Here is a 21,794-nt window from a genome sequence, read left to right on the forward strand (position 1 = left end):
GCTCCTTATAGTATATCTAGGCGTTTTGTAAGTGTACACCCCCTGCTGAACGCTTTATGCCCGGCGTCTTGAACGCAAACCGCTCGAGTAAATTGCGGCCATAAAACACAATGGTCCGCTCCACGACTTCGTGGAAACTCGTCGAGGGGGTGCGCGTATACACGCGGCCGAGCGAGGAGCTGCAGCCTACAAACACTGGCCACTGCGCGTATACGCACCCACGTTATACTGCAGCGGCCGCAGTATAGTTGTCGCATTAGCCGCCTGAGTGGGCCGCGACGGAGTGTAATTGCCCTTCGCGTCGATTGCCGCGCGGAAAAGAAGCGTGCAAGGAGGCTGTTTTCGGGCTGCGCCCTTCGCAGTTAACGGCAGCCGGCACCTCGCCCAAGGCGGTGTACACAGTTCGCAGAGGCAACTGGGTCGCGACGATCTGCCCGGTCCCTTTGGTTTTATTTCGTCTGAGAGCGTCCTCTGGCAAAGCCTCCACTTCTATACGTACACGCACGCGCGTGTTTATCTATTTATACTATACATCATGTCTGCGTACCTGTCTTTACTGTTTCTACATTGTATATCGTGTACCTCTATATGATGGATTAGGTTTTTCTTTCTTTGCACGCAATTGGCGAGCTGTGCACGTTCCGCGCGATATGATCGCATGGCGTCGCATTCCTATATGCCTAGCACGCGTTCGCCACTGTTATTCTCACACGAGAGTGAATTTAGGCAGTTTATAAGTTGTCTACAGACGTCCTGTAGAATTAATCTACTCGCTCTAAACTCGCCCCTTTTGGTTTTACACCTCTATATACTCAGACAAAAGTCATTAGAAAGTCAATTTCCTTCGGTTCGCTATGGCGTACATAGCCATCCGAACGAGTTGTTTGAAGAATACCTGCATATATTTGACTGCAAAAGAAGAAGTAGAAAAAAAAAAAGAAAGTGTGAGGTCACATGTTGACAGGCTGTCTATATACGCAATTTTTATAAACGTCACAGAAAAAACGTGTGCACAGAGCGTCTGCAGAGCGTGTATACAGCTGCGTCAATTGCACAATAACAAATTACAGTATCTCGCCCTCTTTCCTTTTTCGGGCGCATAGCATGCAAACGACAGCCGTTAAATGCTTGAAAACGACGATCATCGGACTATTTGTGCCGTCGAGGCCACCCGTCTCGTTCGTCAGTGCGTATATACTTCTATCACGTGCACACACATGTATTTCGTGACGAGATTGCGAATGCGCATACATCTGGTGGTAAGCATTCTCAGAATCGGCCTGTTATGTGTATAAAGTCCCTCAAAGTGTCTTTTTCTCTCTTTCGGGCCAGAATACACAAACGGTGGAGGCCGTACCAGAAAGGTGGAGACCGCGTTGCCAGAACTCGCGACCATTGCAAAAAATTAAGGACGAATTTTCGCGGGCGATTGCGTCTCAACAGAAACTATTGAAGGCGTCGAAAGCTCAAAATAACTGCAATATAAGTTATCACATAACGATTTGTGTAAGGGGAGGATACACTGCTGTATCGATAATGGCAGCAATTGACCTAAACCTATAGACGCAACCCCTTCAACACTGTATACACACACCTCTCCCATGAGTTCCGTGATCGGTATAACTATACAAAGGCGACGTACCTCCGGTGGCCGTACATGCATCAAGAGTGGGTCGACACAAAACGAGTGACGGGGGTTCTGAGTTGCGACCGACGCCTTTTCATTTCTCTTCACGGCTGCATGTCGGACGCCGTCGTTGTTCGATGTGCGCAGCCTTAGTACGAGAGACACGAAAAACCGGGTACAACATTAACTGCGTGCAAATAGTCAAAGTTTAAATGCCAACCAGGTTATAGGGAAGCTTTCTGTTTCTTCTCTTACATTTCTTTTGAAAGCTTCTCAACTTTTCGAATGGTCTTCCACATTTGGAACAAAACCATGCGCAACGCCAGATATGATGAATATCACGGGCCGCGGCCGGCTGTCAAGTGGAACGGCGGGCATTGAACGAGTTCCTAAAGCGCACACTTTGTCAGAAAGAAAAAAAAAGCACCCCATTCGGTCCATTTCCCTTCCACCTCTCTTCCCGGCGGCACGAAATAGCCCATAAAAACAAGACGAAATAAACTTGGCAGCCAAGATGAACAAAACGATATGAGATGCTTTATTGGCGAACTATGTTCTGTAATGCGTAAATCTTCGGCGCTTCGGACATCAGGGGCAGGCTTCGCGGCGAGCGATAGAAAGCTGTTTGCACCCAAAACAACGAAGCGCTAGAGAACTCGGCTTATAGAGCGACGCCGTTGCCGGTTGGACATATAAAATCCTCGCGGTCGTCAATGCGCACCGATGTTTACAAGCGACGGAGTCCGCGGTGTCGGAGGAAGACGCGTGCTCTAGAAAGGGCAATAAACCTGCAACCCCCCCCTCGACCCCCCACCTCCCACTTGCATCCCACCAGCCCGCCCCTTCACTATTTCTTCTCCTGCAGAGCCGCATGAGATCACGCTTCGGATTCACGCGGAAGCGACGGCGGCGGGCCACAGATGGGGGAGGAGGGGGAAACGCAAGTTGGGGTGGGGGGAAGTGGGGGGGGGGGTCGCAGGATTTATATACACGCCCACGGCTAATAAAACTCGTCCAAGCGAAAACAAAGTACAGACGTGCAGAAGGTGGAGGAAGGGAACCAAGCCAAGGGGTTGCATCTCGCGTCGGCATCGCTGTGGGCCACCCGCCCGCCCGCCCGCTGCGCGAGTTGCCCTCGGGATCCTTCTCGGCTTTGGCCACGGCAAAGTCGAGCGCAAGACGACAGACCGAGCGGGCCACATTCTACGATGGGCTGTATACGGAGCGCGCTGTGATGAAAGGGACAGATGTGGGCAACGCTCCTTATCGCGCTCTCCTTCGACACTTGGACGCACGTTAGGCCCCTGTGGCACTTATTCGTTAACGCAACGTCAAGTAATAGATTTCTCGTGTGATTATCTCGAAGAGTCACTTGGCTGCCACTCAGAACTTCGACTATCATTCAACTACTGTATAGTACATTGTAGGGAAAAAAAAAAGAAGAAAGAACCAGCGGACAGGTCGAGATAACCACACATGCACGTTCGGATATGTCGGGCACCAAAATTCGAGACATCAAATTGTGTTATTTTTGTCTAGTGCTTTTCTTTTTTCACTTTCTTTTTGACCTCCTTCTTATACAGGGTCTTCCTATCCCCTTCTCCTCCTCCCTTGCAGATTCTAGTACGCGGGCGAATGCGAATGCGCCGACAAACCTCTCTGCATTTGAATAATTAAGTATAGTTGCCTTTCGCATGCTGGCATCTCCCCATGCACGACTGCCTGCGTTGTTACGATGTAACGTTAGCTCTGCTAACACGATCGCTGCGACGACACACTCACCCCGAAAGCCAGGGGAGAGAGAGCGAGCGACCTCTTAATTAGGCGAGGTCAAGACGAACACTTGGGCAAGCTGGTTCCGCATCTTCAGGCTATATGACTCGCTACTGCAGGATGACGAGTCAGAAAGTCTGTCCTCACTTACGTTAGCGAGGTGGTTCCTCTGCTTTCCAAGTGCTACGCAGCCACTGCGAAGCATTCCGTTGATGCTGCACCAAACCGCAACTTCGGCCACACGCTCCCAACGAGACAGCACTGGTTAAGGCTAACCAGCGGCATGTGCACGTAGTGCTCGCGGAATGAAACGCGATACGGAGCATTTAGCAGAACCCTGCATACGTGCAAATTGCGCGAGAGCACCATGTCATGTCGCAAGGAATTTGGTTACCAAAGGTGACGAGGAGTCCGATGTAAGTGTACGCGCCAAAATTACGTCGATGTGACACGAAATGCAGCCGGCGGAAACGAAAGTATGCTCATTACTTAGCCCTAAATTGACGCGTGTCATTGCGTGAGCACTGTACGTAGACGTGTATACAGTCTCGTCCGGCCCTTCGCCCCTCACGCCTGAAAACATTGTGTCGGAGCGTGTAGGCTGTCTGCTGCATGCAACGGATTAAGATTTCATTCGAACGTTCGGTTCAGCGTTGCCTAAAGTCCAGGGAATGTTTTTAGCATAGTGTGCTCAAAAACTGAGAGATAGAGAGAGATAAAGAGGGAGAGAGTTCGAATGTGTTTGGGCGCCCCCGTCAGACACTAAAAGAGCAACACCAAAGCAGTTGTTACATTGATATATATATGGTGGCGATGAAAAAGAAAGGTGGGGGAGGGGGTATTCGGACGACACGCGCTGTGAGAATCGGCTTAATTAATCGAAGCTTTCTTTGCCGTTTGCTAGGAATGATGCAGTATGTATAGACGGCTCTCATAGCTAGCCCTTGACACTAGAACTACATATTCATATATACACATGTATACAAATCAAGTGGCCGAGTGGGTCACACTTTTCGCCAGGGATAAAATGTGTAGATCGTTCTTGTAAACCGCGAGTGACCTGGCATAGCTACATATGCGTTTTTTTTCTTTCTAAATTATACGGAATTTTTGAAAATTGGCTGCAGCAGGTAGCGTAATTGCATAGTCCTTGCGCTGGACTATACTCAAAGTGACGGACGTTACTTTGAAATCTAAATGCATAATCAAGCAGTTAACGAAAATTCACTAACCTTTGGATTCATTACTTTACGACACATACTGCTAATTACGATTCCGTAGCCTGTGAGCTTGTGAGGCGCATATCCGCTTGGAACGACTTCGAAAAGGATCGTCCGGGTTTCAAGATATGCGCCGTGAAACTTGGGGTAAGAATGCACTATTGTGCCACCTAGCTTTTTAAGATACCGCTGTTTTAAATGGGGCTGAAGCACAAAAGTAACTGGAACGCACATGTATCTCGTTGCACACTTTGGGGGGAGTCAATATTTCGAAACTGGCGTCATTCTGAAGATCCGTTCCAAGTGGATACGCCTTGCAAACTCACCGGCCGCGATTCTTAAGTCTGGTTTTGTGCAATAAATTAATAATTAGAAAGTTAATCAGCCGTTTTCTTTTTTACTTGATTAGGCATTTCGATTTCTCTTGCAAATAATGCCCGCCTCATTGAGCAGTCCAACTCGATATTGAGCTTTAGATTAGGGGGCTCAAGCAGCTTGCGTACGCAGATAACCAGGGGCCACGGTACTGCGCATGCGCAGACCACCACATCTGGGTCTGCGCATGCGCTGCACTGTAATATAATTTACACCCTAGAAAGTGAAAAAGGGTGAAAATGTGTCTATAACTCACACCCTAAGGGTGTTGTCTATATGACGGACACCCTAAGGGTGTGAGTTATAGACACATTTACACCCTTTTTCACTTTTTAGGGTGTAAATTATTTTGCAGTGTGTACCGTCGCCCCTAGTTCTTGCGTACGCAAGCCGCTTATGTCGCCTAAACTAAAACTCTGTAATGACTTGAATTGCGCTGTCTGTCACAGGCGGTATCTTAAGATTCTGTATGGTCGAGAAAAAAAAAGCACCCGGTATATTGCACACCTTAATCGTGCCGATGGCGAACGTCGATGAGATGCGCTTTACAATATGAGCTATGGAAATGCGTGCCTCCGTATAATTAAACTGTCCTCGTCATGACGTACGTCATCGTCACACTGTAAGGAAGTTGGAGCATACGTTATCGGTGCGCGCGCACATTTTAGGCGCCATAGCGACTAAAACTATCTATAGATACGAATCGTACCTTGTATCAACGAGCATGCGTAACGCGATCAGATGGCGCGTGGCTTTAACGAGCTCGTTTACATAGCGAGACCACTTCGTTCGGGAGCAACACGCATGCGGCAAATTCACACCTCGTCGCTGGCGTCGTTTCGCGATAGCTCTATAATTGCGATAGTTTTCGTCCGCTTATCCGCACCACTGCATAGTTTTTCTAGCGAAGAACGCGTGTTTGCTATACGGTAGCACTCCTTGTTCCTGCAACCATATATATATATATATATCCTTTCCCGTCCGATATTTTATTTCTTTATCCTCTCTCTCTCTCTCTCCCCTATCGCATCCTTTTGCCCTTCCCCCAGTACAAGGTAGCCAACCGGAGATAATCTCTGGTTAACCTCCCTGTACGTCTTTCCTTTGCCTTTCTCTTAATCGCACAAACTGCACTTCATCTCACCAACACTGTGCAGTGCAGAGAAGACTGTAGGGCTCGCGCCAGCGAATCAGTAACAAGAAAGGGCTGCGTGCTCCAGTGGAGCAGAAGCATGACTTGCGCATTGTGTGCGCTGTTAATCCTTCCGTGAAGTTTCCATTCGGCCGGCTTCGCACGGAGCACGATCAAAGGCGGACAATCGTGGCGGACGGAAATGAAGTATGTAGCAGGGAGCGTTACCACATATTGGCAAGGTGTGCATAACTCTCCGTGAAGCGATTCTATTCACTTTTTTTTTTCTTGGAAAAGTCTGTCCCACGCGTGACCTCTGAGAGTGGAACGTATACTGGCCGGGAATGTTTGGCTCCTGGTGGTTTTTTCAGTCGATGCGCACCTGTTCGGCGGCTCTGCCGTGGCTCTGCCTGCCAGAGCGGGAACACTAAAACCTACCGCATGCTCTGACATGCCCATCACGTGGTGGGCCGACTCAGTTGACTTCAACCGTAATGCGAAATGCTTCGTCCCTATAGATAGTTGTTTCATATAAGCGGAAAATGAAGGAGCCCGTTCTGCCTCTCTCTTCTAACTCTGTTCGGATGGGCTGACGCGCCACTGTAACTTGCATCGCACTTTAAAGGGACACTAAAGCGAAACAATAAATCAGTTTAAACTAATGAAACATTGTTTGAGAACCCTGCGGGCAGTCATTTAAAAAAACAGTTTGATTATTAGATGAGAAAATGAAGGTCCAACTATCAGTAGTTGAATTTCGCGCCGAAACCCCAGCGCCGGTACGTCAGCGTGACGTCAGGGATCCCAAAGCATGTTTTCGCATTTGGGCCGCGTTGGGTGAATAAAGGTTCCCGAAACTTGCCGTGTTTAATGTTTGGTTCCTTTAGAACAAAATGTAGTCAATCTGTACCGCTTCATATAAGTAGTAGGCCCTAGAAGATGCCATAAAAATCCAAGACGTCACAGCCCCTAGGTGCGGGAACTTAAGTATAGGCGTCGCCACCCGTATTTCGTTCTTGCGCTTTTTCTGGCTTACGAAACGTCTTATCGTTGTAAGAGTGGTGTTTCTGGTGTTGTAGAACGGTAATTTACTGATGCAGAAGAAATCATTTTTCACTTTAGTGTCCCTTTAACTTTTTCTATGGAATTCACACACTGGGCATTATGCCGTATCGTCGACGAACTGTTTTTTTTTCTTTTGGGGGGGGGGCAGGTATACTGTATAATAATTTACACTCTTAAAATAAGAAATGGTGTAGATGTCGGTCTATAACTCACACCACACCCGAAAGTGGTGTAAGGGCACGAGTTATAGATTGATTTACACCATTTACGGCTTCTTAAAAGTGTAAATTATATTACAGTGTATACATTGTCGTAATTTTTTGTTGTTGTCGTTATTGTGAGTTTTTCTGAAATAAACTTTAAACGCACAGCACTAGCTGCACTGCGCGGAAACGATGAAATCAAGTACAAGCTTCACGAATCATCGTTATTAATACAGATCTCATCGCGCGCGTATATATATATATATATATATATATATATATATATATATATATATATATATATATATATATATATATATATATAGGCAATACCTCGTTCCACCGGTTGGTGCGAGGAGCGACGCGGACAGACGCGCGGTGACGCAGCGACGCCGTCACGTGTAGTTGTCGCGGCGCAGATCTGGAGAGGAGAGGTCTCGCCGCCCACATGCCAGCGTATCAAAATTCATGAGCAAGTATCGCGGAGACTTCCGCACGAGGTATTCATCCTTCATCGATGACCGCGGGCGCTTTCCTTTCGTCAGATTCGTTTCTTTCTCGTGTTTTTTTTTTTCATTTGTTCCTTACCGCCAGTCCTGATCAGATAAGCGCGCGGCAGCGCGCAAGGAGGCATTGAAACGATGTCGAGGAGAGATATTTATATGCTGGCGCGCTGTGTGTGTGTGTGTGTGTGTGTGTGTGTGTGTGTGTGTGTGTGTGTGTGTGTGTGTGTGTGTGTGTGTGTGTGTGTGTGTGTGTGTGTGTGTGTGTGTGTGTGTGTGCACGTTTCTCGATACAACCGCGACCCATGCACAGGCGGTGAAACGCGTCACAGAAAGGAAGGCCGTTTCTTTCCTCTTTGTAGCTATGCGCGTGTTCTAATATCACCGCCCTGCCACCACCACTCTATAACACTCATCTCCATCAGTGTGCATACAGTCACATAAGACTTGTTTAAATTCCCACAACATTGAAAGAAAATATGCTCTTTCCGCTGCCATCGCTTCATTTCGAATTCAGCCGCAAGATCTTTTTTTTTTTTGTCCGCACGCTAAATAACGTACTTGGCAGCTTTTCCGAAAAAGAAAGAAAGAAAGAAAGAAAGAAAGACCACCATCATATGCGTGGGCACACCGCTATCAAAGAAGGTTAGTCCCTGCATAGATGTATAGACTTGTTCTGAAGTCTATCAGCCTGTAGGCAATTAAATCTCCCGTCAAGTACGTGGGAGAATTGAATTTGACTGAAAGATAGGGAGCAAGGGAATTAAAATCAAACGCAATGCCGTTCCTAAATTTGAGCATGATGTCCATCGTTCATAGCATTCGTATTTTTCGCCTATTTCTGCGTTGACTACGTTGTTCTACTGTAACCAGGTTTACTGCCCCTTTAATGTTGTTTTGCCATTATACTCTGTGTCTAACATTTAATAGAAGGTCCCTAGCTAACAGCCTTGTCGCCGCGCCCTTCCTTCCTAATGCTTATTCGTATGTTATTTGTATTATAAACCTAATAAACCAGATTCTATATTTTTTATTCTTCTTCTAGGCGTATGCAGCGTGTCCGTAAAGTCATGGTACACTTTTGACCGGTCACAGGAAATCAACGGAGCAAGATAGGAATGTAAAACCTTCGCCGAATGAAAGGCAAGCTCTCCAAGTTTCATACCTGTTCAGTGCAGTTCGATGTGTCCTCCATTTAGAGAAAGAAGAAGAAAGAAACAGATATAGAAACGTAGAAAGAAACAGATACACGGACACAGCGACTGAACGTCCTCGTTCAGTCGCGCTTCTACACTCTACTATATGGGTTCTAACCAACTATCCCGCCAACGTGTTTTATCCAACTCCATTTGTCGCCGTAGACAGACATCTAAACGATATTCAGGTTCTTCCCACACACGGTTTAGGACGTCTGGCGTAACAGAGTGAACAACGTCTGTCATTCTCTGTATTAAATGGCTAAATATGGTAGCGCTTCGTTGTACGCGCGACGATGTTCACCGTGCACTTTGGTCAGGATTGGAGCTTAGCGAGCCACAGTGCAGAACACGCTGTACTCTTCCTCTGTGTACCGTCCACAGCTCGACCGGCGTGGGCTGATACGCTGCTGTGGAGTTCGTGGCGCTGCGTCATCACCTGTGTTTCGCAACGCACCCTTGCACATCATACAGCGGAAATTTGGAGAGTTTTCCTTTTCTTTGGCGAAGATTGCACATTGCTATCTTGTTTTCTTGCTTTCCTGTGACCGGTCAAAAGCGCTCGTGTGCCAGTCATGCTTACATATTATATAGACATTCAGGACGATGACATCTTTGCATATATATATATATATATATATATATGTGCAAAGATGTCATCGTCCTGAATGTCTATATATAAGCATGACTGGCACATGCACGTCGGTCGATGCTCGTTTTACGCGGCGTCTGGCTGTTAAGCAAACGTATAAGCCGGCACCACGTGACGTATATGCGTTATCGGGTTGCGGGCGCCCAGCGTCGAGCGCTCGTGTATACAATAACGAAATCGTATTGCTGTCGTTGGCGATGCCGCTTTAAACGGCGACGCATTTTTGGCGGTCCCCAAGTTGGCGTCCATATTTTATAGTAATGGGTGCATTCTATGAACAGCTGTCTTTGTCGCGATACTGCTTACATTATATCGCGACGCATCCTCGTCGCCCCGGTGACTTCGTTACATGTGCACTCTGTAATTACAGCTCTGTAATTGCAGGAGGAGTGAATGCTCAGGGAGCGTATTACTGACGACGGAGCGTGGTATGTACGACCATTAATTGCCACGATGAGCGTGAGTGGTGTGTGTGTGTATATATATATATATATATATATATGTATATGTAATCGCCTGTGTGCAGCAGACACGATCGAGGAAGCGATGAGCGCGTGTCATGAGGCTGGAAAGGAGCTTGAGTTTGAGTAAACGGAGTTTCAACACGGAATAAAAAAAAAAAATCGTTGGGTTGAACGTCCCGAAACTGCGCACTGGGATATGAGGGACGTCCGTAATAGAGAAGAGTTGCCGAATAATTTTGACCAACTGAAGTCCTTTTTTTCTTTCTTCTCTCTCTCTCTGTAGCGCCCAAAGCACGCGGAGTAGACGAGCTTTTATGTGTTCCACCCCCGTGGAACGCAGGCCATGCCGCGGTCGATCGGGAGTCGAACCCGCAACCTCGTGCACAATGCCACAGCCACTGAAGCCACCACGGCGGGTAATGCGGAGGAAGTTAGCGTGCGTGAGTCGCAGGTTGTTATATGCGATCATTCAAAGCAAACCACGAGTGTAAATAAATCACCCGACCCACCAGCCCCATTGAACACACTGCTAACCATCTTATACAATCACTCGAACCGACAACAAGATAAAAAAAAAATTGTCCAGCAGGTCTCAAGAAGTTCAGTTCATCAACAGATTCCACCACGTTGCAAAAAGCCGAAGCCGCCATCATTTCTCAGGCCTCGACCATGTAGGGCTTCCGTCTGTCCCTAATTTAACGTCAGAGTCCCTAATTTACAGTCAAAGTGGCGTGTCCCGTCTTGAACCGGACGAGACAGCCGAGTGTGCCGACTTTTCATTCTTTTTCTACTCGGTAACAATAATTTAACCAATTTCTTTTTATAATGCCTGCCAGCTCACTCGCATACCTTTTGTTTTCCGTTACATCGCCGTAAATATGTACAGGCGGGCTCGTTTTTGTCGTGGTTCTATCTCTTGCAGGCTCTATAGCCATTCAGCGTACCTGAATCTGTATTAGTATATGGCAGTGTTAGTCAGGTAACGTGAGACGGCAGTGCTAAAAAGTGCGCGTAACTTTGTTGCACTTGCAGATTACCGGCTCCTGGCACAGACAGGGACGGCACTCACCCTCTCCCTCCTTTTTTCTTTGGACGCCAACGCGTCCCGGACGTCGCCCACACGAGAGCTGGCAAGCGTATACGTCCATCGGATCGGGCGGTTTTGGCGCGCATTTTCTTAACTGTGTGTGCGCGCGTGTTTTAACAATTCCTTCTGTTACTCTACGTGTCCCTTTAATTCAACTGTGGTTCTGTGCGAACAAATGAAACTGCGCCCTTCAATCATTTGCGGAACGCCTAGAGAACCATGCATATCTGCCTACAATATTACACATACAGGTTGGCGTTGCCTGCGTCTTCATATATAAGAGTACACTGTAAAATAATTTACACCCTAAAAGTGAAAAGGGTGTAAATGTGTCTATAGCTCTCACCCTTAGGGTGTCCATTATTGAAATAACACCCTAAGGGTGTGAGTTACAGACACATTTACACCCTTTTATCACTTTTTAGGGTGTAAATTGTCTTAGAGTGTATTATATAGTATAAGCGTGCTCGGCGTTAAGAACACTTCTCAGCCTCTCGCGCCCCATATACGAATAAAACCGAGCGGACGTCACGTATACGTTCATATACCTGCTATCAAAGCCGGCACGACTTCACGGATGACCATTAAAGCAAGAAAAAAAGAGAGAAAAAGAAAAGAAAGACATTTGAAGAAGGAACGTGGCACGCAGGACGGCATGCCCGCGAGGATTAGCGACGAACAGAGTTTGCAAGGTGGCGCCGAGACAGTTTTGTCGTTGCTGTCGCCTTATGCGCTGCAGGACGAAGGGAAAAAAAAAAAAAAAGCTCATCGAATTAAGAGACAGAGAGAGAGAGAGAAAAAACGTGTTTCAAATGCGCGGATAAGGCAGAGACTGGTGCGCCTATATATAGGAACGCGCACTGCATGCTGTATACGCGCATATACGCTGGGACTTTTTGAAATGATGAATCAATCCATTCGCGTCACCGCGAGTTCGCGACAAAAAAAGGCGATCATAACAAAACAGAGAAATGGAATACACCGTGGTGCGGGAGAAAAAAAAAAAAGAAAAAGCCGATCTTCAGCGCGCAGTGACGGAGGCGTTATGAAGAAAAATGGAGTCGGATGATGTATCGAGTTTCCTTGTTCGCGGTGAAAGCTGCGTATCTATCTATCTATCTATATCCGCGTTAGTGTATACACACGCTTGGGGCTATAGAGAGGATAGCCTCGCTGCTTGTCGGAAGTGCGTATACGTGTATAAGCCTCGAAATGTACGCTGCACATTTACGCCCCCGGATGAGATATATCCCCAAACAGACGCAGGAGGGGGGGAAGGCGTGGGGAGGTTTTCAAAAAGAGACAGGTATAGATGTATATACCCCGTGGACGTGCCGCCGCTATAGGCGTCTCTGCATGTGTATTCACCTACAACGTTTATATAGGCCCTGCATGCCATGAATCGAGATGCGCGATCAGCTGACTTCCATCTCTTTCGTTGCTTCTTTTTTTTTCTTTTATCTATATACATAAGGCAGATTGTAAGTCTTTCGCCTGCGTTATAGGCCTATACGTGGTGTGCGCTCGGTATAGGCTTTATAGGGTGCTATACGTATGCCGGATGCGTGCGGAGTGCGGTCGTAAGTTGACGGCTCTTTTGACGGCGGGCGATTCCCGACTGCCACTTCCAATTATGCATATACACTCTGGAACGCGTCGCTGCAGCGGTTTCAACATTCTTTCTTTCTGTATAGGCAGCGCTTGCTTTCGAGTGAAGCGGTCAGACGGCTTTCTCTTGCTTGTCTTTTTTCTTCTTCTTATTTTTTTTTTTAAATTTTAATTCGTTAGCGCATAGCGTTTCTATATTGAGGCGGCAAATTGACTCTGTGACGCGCTGGCAAATTCCGGCTGGGTATAGCGTTTCTCTTGCTACACTGTAGACGTTGCTTTTCCAGAACATATGTAACCGGACCTACAGCACGCGGCTATATATATATATATATATATATATATATATATATATATATATATATATATATATATATATATATATATATATATATATGCACACACACATGCATTATCGTTCATCGCGTGTTTCCCGTCAAGCAGTCCCGCAAGAAATGTTAGTTAAAGATAAGTGTGCTAATAATCTGATTACACCCTGCGGAAACGACAAACCTAGAGAAAGGAAAGGATTTACAAAAAAAAAAGACAGGTATACTCTGCCGGTATACTGAAAACGCCTCGAGCAAACTGAGCGATTAGCTTGCGAGCAAACATATAGTACATGTAGCGCGGCATTGGTTTTAACGAGATGCTTAGATGTAGTTACGAGTTTATAACCAGAGGTCGTAGAGGCAGACTCGCACAAGGAGGTAAACGCACACAGCTGCAAGGCCGCGACGAGGTATCGAAGTCGAGAGAGTATAAGGCCCCGATAACGATATGTACTCCGAAAGAATTGAGCAAGGCGCATTCACGAGCGGAGTATACGTGTGTACTGATTGGCGCTTGGGATAACGCGTAGAATCACATAGGCAGCCCGCGCGCGCCCGCCGGGAGGTATACCGCGAAGCGATAAGAGTAGCGACAACGCGCCGTTTAATACTCCCGCTATCGGCGCCATCTTCGGGCCACCGCTCGCGCACCACGCACTTTCACCTCTGATATCGCTTCGACGCACTTTCTCTTCTGTCTTTGCTCTTCGCCGTCTCGTTTCTTTTGGCCCCTCACGCAACGCCAGTGGCGGGAGGTGTGGACTGACTCAGATAGCCGTGTTTGTGATTGGGTCGCGCCGTGTGACGTGAATTTCGGAGAGACCAATGACGCGTGGCATGCCGATGAACGCCCAAAGGTGAAGCAAGATGTCTGGGACTTGGAGTCGTATGCAGCAGACGGAGATTTCGTAAAGCAAGCAGACGATTTTATCAGGAGTGTAGAAAAGGCTGGGCCTTCTGTTGGCCCTCTGGTAATATGAAAGGTGATTATGCAGCCAACGTGTAGACTTTTCCATCGCGGTTTAAGAACAGCGAAAGAGTTTCCTTGCACTTGCGCGGTGCCTATAAACAGACACTAACTTAGAAGAACACTAGATTTCTTCAATATTTGCGATTTATTATTTCAAGGCCGTGTATTTCACTTATATGGTGGGAAAATGTTGCTTATACTACAGCGGAGTAACCCGAGGCCACATCTCTCATACACTTACAAACTTCACGGCCAAACTACAACTCCGCTATATACTATATAGTTTGACCTAGCGGATCTAAAATTATTTGTGCATGCTTGCGCTGTTCTTTGAGTGGAAAAACTTCTCAAGACTAGCTATATCACTGGTTTCTTTATAGAATGCAACGATATCCTCTGCGCACGGTCAGACCGGCATTTCTGGTATCGCAGAAGTATAATTTACAAATCTATTTTGACATAGCATTCGTCCTTAGTGCCTCTTCAACGAGCGTTCCGAGACAGCGTCGCAGACTGACAGCATACAGTATTTGAATGCTGCAGCATATAGTGCTTCGATATAACTTCCAAGCATGGGCCACATATCGTTCGATCCCACGAGAACTTGTTGTTCTGATAATTCACTTTCGACGGTTGATTGTTGAAAACTATTCCAACTGGTGATCGCTTCAAAGGACTTCTGTACATGGCTGCGAAATGATCTCTCTCTCTCTCTCTCTCTCTCTCTCTCTATATATATATATATATATATATATATATATATATATATATATATATATATATATATATATATATATATGCTTTTGCTTATCATGAGGTTATCACTAGCTCAACTTCAGCAACGTTCTACGAGCTTGGTTCTGCAACACATTCTCAGCCCGTGGCAATGACTACACTTGTGCGTTGCTCGCCGCGAAAGCATTACACAGTACTGTTTTCGAGGTTCTACATACACGCCTCAACGATAGCTTGTGAACATCGCTATTTTGTACGCTTGTGACTATGTATGTGTTGGTCGTGCGTTTATGTGATCACTGTGTTTATCGCCCAGCACCTGAAGTAGCATGCTACAGGCGATCAGCTATATAACTGCAGGCTACATCATTTCCAGCGTATATCATAGAATTTTGTATATCCCTCTGTATACCATGCTTTCCGAACTGGTATATGGCGTCTCTGAATTGCAAGCCCGAGCCATCTGCGGCATTATATGGCCCGAAGGAATGGGTTGCATATCCATGGGCGAAAAGCAATGCAAGGGTTATTGAGTGCCACTGGCCCGATTGTTTGTGGTTCTGTATATAGAAGCACGCGCATAACTTTATGGGGAACAATATAACATATAGGCAATTCCGCATCAATGTAGACATTTCCCTGAAGCCACAAGCTCGTAGGGAGAGCCCCGAAAAAAGAAGAAAAAGAAAAGTCGGATCTATCCCGTTCGACTCCGACAGAACTTGAGGCTCAACTGACTCGCGGTCATTTCAGCCGATCCACATGTTGTGCCGCTACACATTAAATGCCTGCGGTATATTCAGCCTCGCAGTATATGCGCGTGCTCTTTGCGCTGCAGTAAAAACGGTGCATGCAGGAGCTAAAAGGCATCCCCTCCGTAGAAGTGGAGACATAAATTTCCTGGGGTGTGCATCTTTTCTTTAGGTATATATATATACACTTTGATTTGTCGCTGCATGTTGGGGAGCTAGCGCACAACTTCAAGTTCTCCAAATCGTCTCGCTATCACATCAGTCCACACGCAGAGTGCGCGAACCGCGACACGACCCACGGCAGTGCATACGTAATTTCGAAAGCCTGCGCGTTGTACGTGGCGCCAATAGTGCAACAGTTTCCATTGATGCAAATGTGTGTGGATGCGGAAGTCATTTACGCCACACCTTATCTGAGCTATCAGATAGGAAAATTTTTAGCGGCAAAAACAACAATTCGTGCTAACTGAAGAAAAAGAAAATGAATGCCGCGACAGAGAAAGGGGGGGGGGGAGTGAGGAAGGAAGAAACGCTGATAAGCCTACCATGAATAAGTGTCTAATGGAGCAATAACCCTCGGTTGGCGGCGCCGGATTAATGTTAAGGAGCAGCACGTTGCACCGGCTTCTTGCCGATATTTTACGGCGAAAATAAATTAACAGCGCACATTCTTATCCTTGCGACACACCCGGCCTCACGGACTATATCCAGTTGGAGGATCTGCAGTGCGAGATAACAAAACACTGCGAGAACCCACGTGACATTCACATGACTCGTACAGGGGTAAATCAATGCGCGGCGGCAGCCGGAGACGTCGATGGCATTAATGAATTGCAGATGCGGCGATATCGTCGGGATGCATCGCCTCCGTTTATACGTCCCCCCCCCCTCAAAGAAAAAATAAATAAACATAAAACAGGAGTTGGCGTCGATCGAACTGTCTTCCTCCGAAGAAGCGAGCAGCAGTGCGGCGAGATGCGCTTGGCGCGATAGAGCGGAGTTCAGTAATGATGTTAGGATTCATGCGCAGAAACAACGCACAACGTAAACCGAACCTATGGATGGAGCCCGAGATGAACAAACTGAAATGAAAACGTGAAGTCGATATTTATAATCAATTATGTAGGAATTATTTCTTCCTACCCAGAAGAAACTAAAGTGACAAACGTTGTCACGGAGGCGAAGCCATGGAACACGACTCGTCTATCTAGTGCGATACCGCGCGTACCGAGGAGGTAAACGTCGCGAAGCCTTCTTAAGCACGAAGAGACACCGTCGTCACCTACATTGGTCTGTAACTGAAACCATTTTCATCATTTTTCTCTTCATAGGTTCGGTGCGATAAATAAGAGAAAGAGAGAGATAAACAATGTATGGATACAAGATGCAACGGAGCCGTGTCTCACCTTTGAAATCGACTCTCGGTGATTCTGGAGCACTGGGCAACGCCGCACAAGTCGCCGTTCAGCAGCAAACGCGTAGTCTCCAGAGCTAACTCGCAAATCCAAAAGCAGACGGCGGTATCATCTCGTCGGGCGGCACAGACACGACGCACGATCGCGCGGTAGGACGCTCTCGAAAAAGGGGGGCGATCTCTTCCAGTGCTACGTTCGCCGTCGTAATCAGCACACAGACCGTCCACCTCGCTCGCGCAATGCTCGGCGTTGTACTTCTCACTCGCCTCCTTGCCTTGCCTGGGCTGCCGAGGAAAAAGGCGCACACCTCTCAACCCCGCACCGGCTCGCCAGCGACTGCGCCGCTCCAAACGAAAACGCAAAAAAGGAGCGACCGCTCGCATAACGAGGCCGCCATGACCGCGAGGCCCCGCCCCTTCGGTACCTAGGGGGCGGAGCGGGTTCCCTAGGTTTCCTCCCGAGAATGTCCCTGACGGCGCCGCCGCTTGGCGCTCGCGTTCCTCTCCGTCGATTTTTCGCCTTTTTTTCGCTTTTGCGCGCGCTTTGCCTTCTCCGTCGGCGGCGGTTTCCCTTCTCTCTGTCAAGACTGTTAAGTTCCGTGATTGTTAAACCATGGTTAAAATACATTCCCTCTCACTCACATTTCTCCTCGCCATTGTCTCTTTCGCTCTTTCCTATTATAGAATTTGTTTCGTCTCTTTCGACTACATTTCGAACGACGCGTCCCCGAGATGGAGCAGCCAATCTGTTTCCTCCCCGCGGAAGGCTTTTAGGCTAAGCGCGAACGGATCGCGCCGATTGGGGAGATTCGCGGCTCGGAACGTCGACGGAGGCATTCCTCCACCGTAGCTATCCGGGCACGTGCCGATACCGCGATATATACCCTAGCGCTTACGCGTCTGTGTGGATAGGTAGCTGCTGTAGGGCGTGTGCGTTCTTGATTAGATCCAGCCACGCAGCTTGGCATCGGTGCCCATCTGATCGTCAGCACAACTGTACGTAACAACTCGCTTTCTTGAGAAACAGGCGGGGATTGTTATGCTAAGCGGTCGTCGCGCTCGCGCCTATATACTTCCAACAGTTCCGATAATGTTCATGTCGCAATAAAGTTGTTAAGATTGACAGTTGCTAATTTAGATTAAACGTACAGATGCGGGAGCTGCTGCCATTATATGTAATCCAGGGGCCGTATACCTTCCAACGATACCGCGCATTCCACTTTTCGTTCTTTCAGCTCTATAAGAGTCGTTGACACAGCCGACGCCGAGTCGTCGTTATCGCCGGGATGGACGACTCGGCGCGCGGGATGATAAGAAGCATGAAATATTAATGAATCGTTACGAAATACGGCCTCAAATAAGCGCATAGGAATTGGCGAGCTGGGAGAATACATGACAGTGGGCAGGCTCCCCTTATACCAATGGCTTGTCAACCGCATTACGAGCTTCTGACGCATGTTGTAGTCGCGACTATGTTTTCGCTCACGCTGGTATCAGCAAAAACAGTGCTGATGCCGACAGGAGACGAATACAGAAGCCTCCGCTCATGCTGACCCGGCCGCCGTGAGGCTTTGTCCATGTATATAGGGCCAGCTTTCGCTCATTACTGTATTATCGGTGACGGACACTGAGATTCTGGTAAACGCGCACGCAAGCGACAAGCAATTGATATTTGAGCCCAGTGAACGCTATATACGGAATCCACAAATTGCCCATATGTACTCCCTAATCCGTTGAAAAGTGTTTTTTGTATACCTTTAAGTACGATGTTGTGGGTGCAAATAACGCTGGTGTTGAAGACCCGAGGACGTGTTCTCGAACGGTAAACACGCTCTGGTTGGCTGGTCGAGCAAAACCGCTCGCATCATCCAACGCGCTGTGTACTGCAACACGTCACACAAACGTAATAGTACCGCCGATCGTGATAGTCCGAAAATACCGACCGTGATAATCATGGCGTTACGCATCGTGCATACAGTGGATTCTTCGTCGACCGTAAGAACTGTTTCTTTTTTTTTCTCTCTCTCTTTCTTTTGGACTGCCCATTCGCTAGACAAGGGTATATTGCAACGAGGTTTCTCGGCCGAAAGGCAAACAATAACTTAGCTGCGCTTTTACGCGAAGGAACTGTAGAGCGGGTTTTCGTCAGAAATTTCCAGCTTAAGTGCATCAAGCTCCGGAGGAAACACGGAGGTAACCAAACAAACGACTAATCATTCTTTTTTTTTTTTTTACGCTCGAGCAAGCGGTATTATATTAGCATATTAGCTAGCAATACCTTTCCTGAACGACTGAACAGTTTCAGATATTCCTTTTAAAAGAAGAAAGGAAGAATATAGAAAGATTGAATTAATGTTCGCACCTTGCTTTATAATATAGTGTATAGTGTAAGTACTTCTGCCTTCCTTATTGGAATGGCCATGTCAACAGCCCCACGTACGACACATGCAGCTGTGAAGAGACGCTCACACGCATTAACCAAGCCTACCCGCTCTATAGTGCCGAGAGGCAAGTGATGTGCAGAGTGCTGAACCGATTGGACAATCGTCCACTATCGGAATTGAAAGCTCTAGGCCAGTTCTCCCAAAGAACGTCCGCGCGGAAGCCCTTATTCGCGCTACTAAGTTTCCTGCGGCCTACGGGGCTTCACGATAGGCTTTAAGAAGGCCGATCATTACCTCTCTATAGTGTACGTGGTTGTTTGTTCGTCTCTCTCTCTCCATCTCTTTATCCCCCCTGCAGGGAAGCCAACCGGAACTACCTCTGGCTAACCTCCCTGCCTTTTCTTTGCATAATTTCTCTCTCTTTTACTTTCTGCTGTAGAATCAAAGTCCCGCATATTTAATAAAAGCCACCCGAAAGCTCACTTTCGGGTCGCAGCAATGCCTCGTGCTCTCAAAGACGTCCTCAATTCAAACAACTTAACCCCACAAAGGGCGCACGCTGTTCAACTCCAAGAAAACTAGAACGAGTTGTTCGCCTTTATTTCTCGCCTTGAAGTGCGCACTCGTACCAAACAACCAATGAAACTTTTTCTTTTATTTATTTATTTATTGCTTTTCTGAACCGTGTCCACAATTGAAACTTCGCTCGAGCCTATCAAAACACCTTGTACTGTGGGCTTTGCGGTAAGTCTCCCGTGCATAAACCAGACTTTAAGGTGTCAAAGTCTGCACGTCAAGCGCATACCAACTTTAAATATCTTCAGCAGTTCGCATCAAAGACAGTGAAGCTGTATAAGCTAGTTCTCACATCATTGGGCAGCAGAGACGAAATGGCTAGGAAAAAAAAAAAAAAGACAATGGAAAGATTTGGGGTGGCGGAGAACGGTTTTTTGTTTTATTTTTTCCAGCACTATGAAAGTGCAAGAAAAAACAAAAAGCACATTAAAATTTCCGCCATGCGTTTATACTAGTCATTCTCTGCTGCGTAACATACGATTTTAGAAGCGACGTCCAGGACAAGAAAACGGCAGGCAGCACAGTTTTCAGGCGCCTTCGTCATACGCTTTCAGTTCCATTTGAAAGCATATAGCTTGTAGCTTTAAAATGCTGCCAATTGCAAGACGCCTTTGAATTTGGGTCCCGGACTGGAGTCTGGGACTACCGCGAAGCGTGTGGAACCGTCAGCCTGGTGGCAAGGCGTTTGCACTATACAATAAGCTGCTGACACTTAATTATGGCTTCTATAGGTGTATATATAGGCTGCTGCAGGTACCTTCATCTGCCACTTGTGAAAGAAGCTGGCCTTTATTTGGAAATGTTCATGACAAAGCTTCGCGACAGGCTCACCCAAGTAAACGAATGTTCTAAAAGTAGTCGACGTACAATCAAAATTTGAGTCTAAGAGCAGCTGTGATAGATTCTAATGCGAGTGTGTCCGTGCGAGAGTGGCTCGGACACTGGGTGACCTTCTTTTTCTTTCTTTGTCATTTGTTATCAGATTAGCAATCTTTCGTAGAAGAGAACAAGGCGTTCATTTTGTGGTCTTCGCGTTCTCTGCGTAATTGTCACGTGTAATTGACGATAATTATTTTTTAATTGCTGGTGCAATAAATAAAGCTATATTTACTGGAGTTCCAATTTTTCTCGATGTTTCCAAAATTTCATAAAGGAACATGAAAGGAACATATGCCTACCGCTCAAGATTTCCGGAAATTTTGCGTATATAGCTATTCGGTATTGTCCTATAGTGGTCTGCTTTGACACTGCCCGAAATCTACCTGAGAGTTTTTACAAAAGCTTCACTTTATCCGGCGTAGCTGCTTCGCTGTATCCGAGCCTAGCTTCTCAAGGGCTTCGCTATATCCGAGCTTAGCACTCCGTTATATGCTACGCGTGTCGCAGCATACTTCGCCGTTTCTACACCGACGCCGGTGTGTGGTTGCACGTTCACACCGGTGCCCTTGACGAAGGCTCCGTTGCTGGCTGCTATGTTTACCGACATTCGACATCGACCACGCCGTCAGCTTCTATACGGCCGCCGCACGAAAAGCGTCGTGGAACTCCTCTTAAGGTGTAAAATTACTCCTAGGGATTTGCAGATTTCATGTGCACCTCGCGAATGACACTGCACCTGCAGAGAACACGTGACGGGGGCGATTGCATATCCTTACGTACAGGAGCCACGATAATTACCGTGCTGTTCCTCGGTATTGCGTGTCGCTTCAACCAAGCGAACGAAAGT

The 21,794-nt window shown here is 47.1% G+C and overlaps 1 protein-coding gene across 3 annotated transcripts in view; it reads right to left on the reverse strand.

The window, feature by feature from the left end:
- LOC142585380 (uncharacterized) overlaps positions 1 to 21,794 on the reverse strand; it is a 229,933-nt gene that overhangs the window by 168,530 nt on the left and 39,609 nt on the right. The window contains exon 1 of one of the 3 annotated variants that reach the window (XM_075696101.1): positions 17,101 to 17,454. The exons of 1 other annotated variant lie outside the window; for it this stretch is intronic. The gene's annotated coding sequence lies outside the window, so the exon portion shown is untranslated. Of the gene's footprint in view, positions 1 to 17,100; positions 17,455 to 21,794 lie in introns of those variants that run through there. One more of the 3 variants, XM_075696103.1, reaches the window with a different exon arrangement.

This window comes from Dermacentor variabilis, chromosome 6 (genome assembly GCF_050947875.1).
Source record: "Dermacentor variabilis isolate Ectoservices chromosome 6, ASM5094787v1, whole genome shotgun sequence".
Taxonomy (NCBI): Eukaryota; Metazoa; Arthropoda; class Arachnida; order Ixodida; family Ixodidae; genus Dermacentor; species Dermacentor variabilis.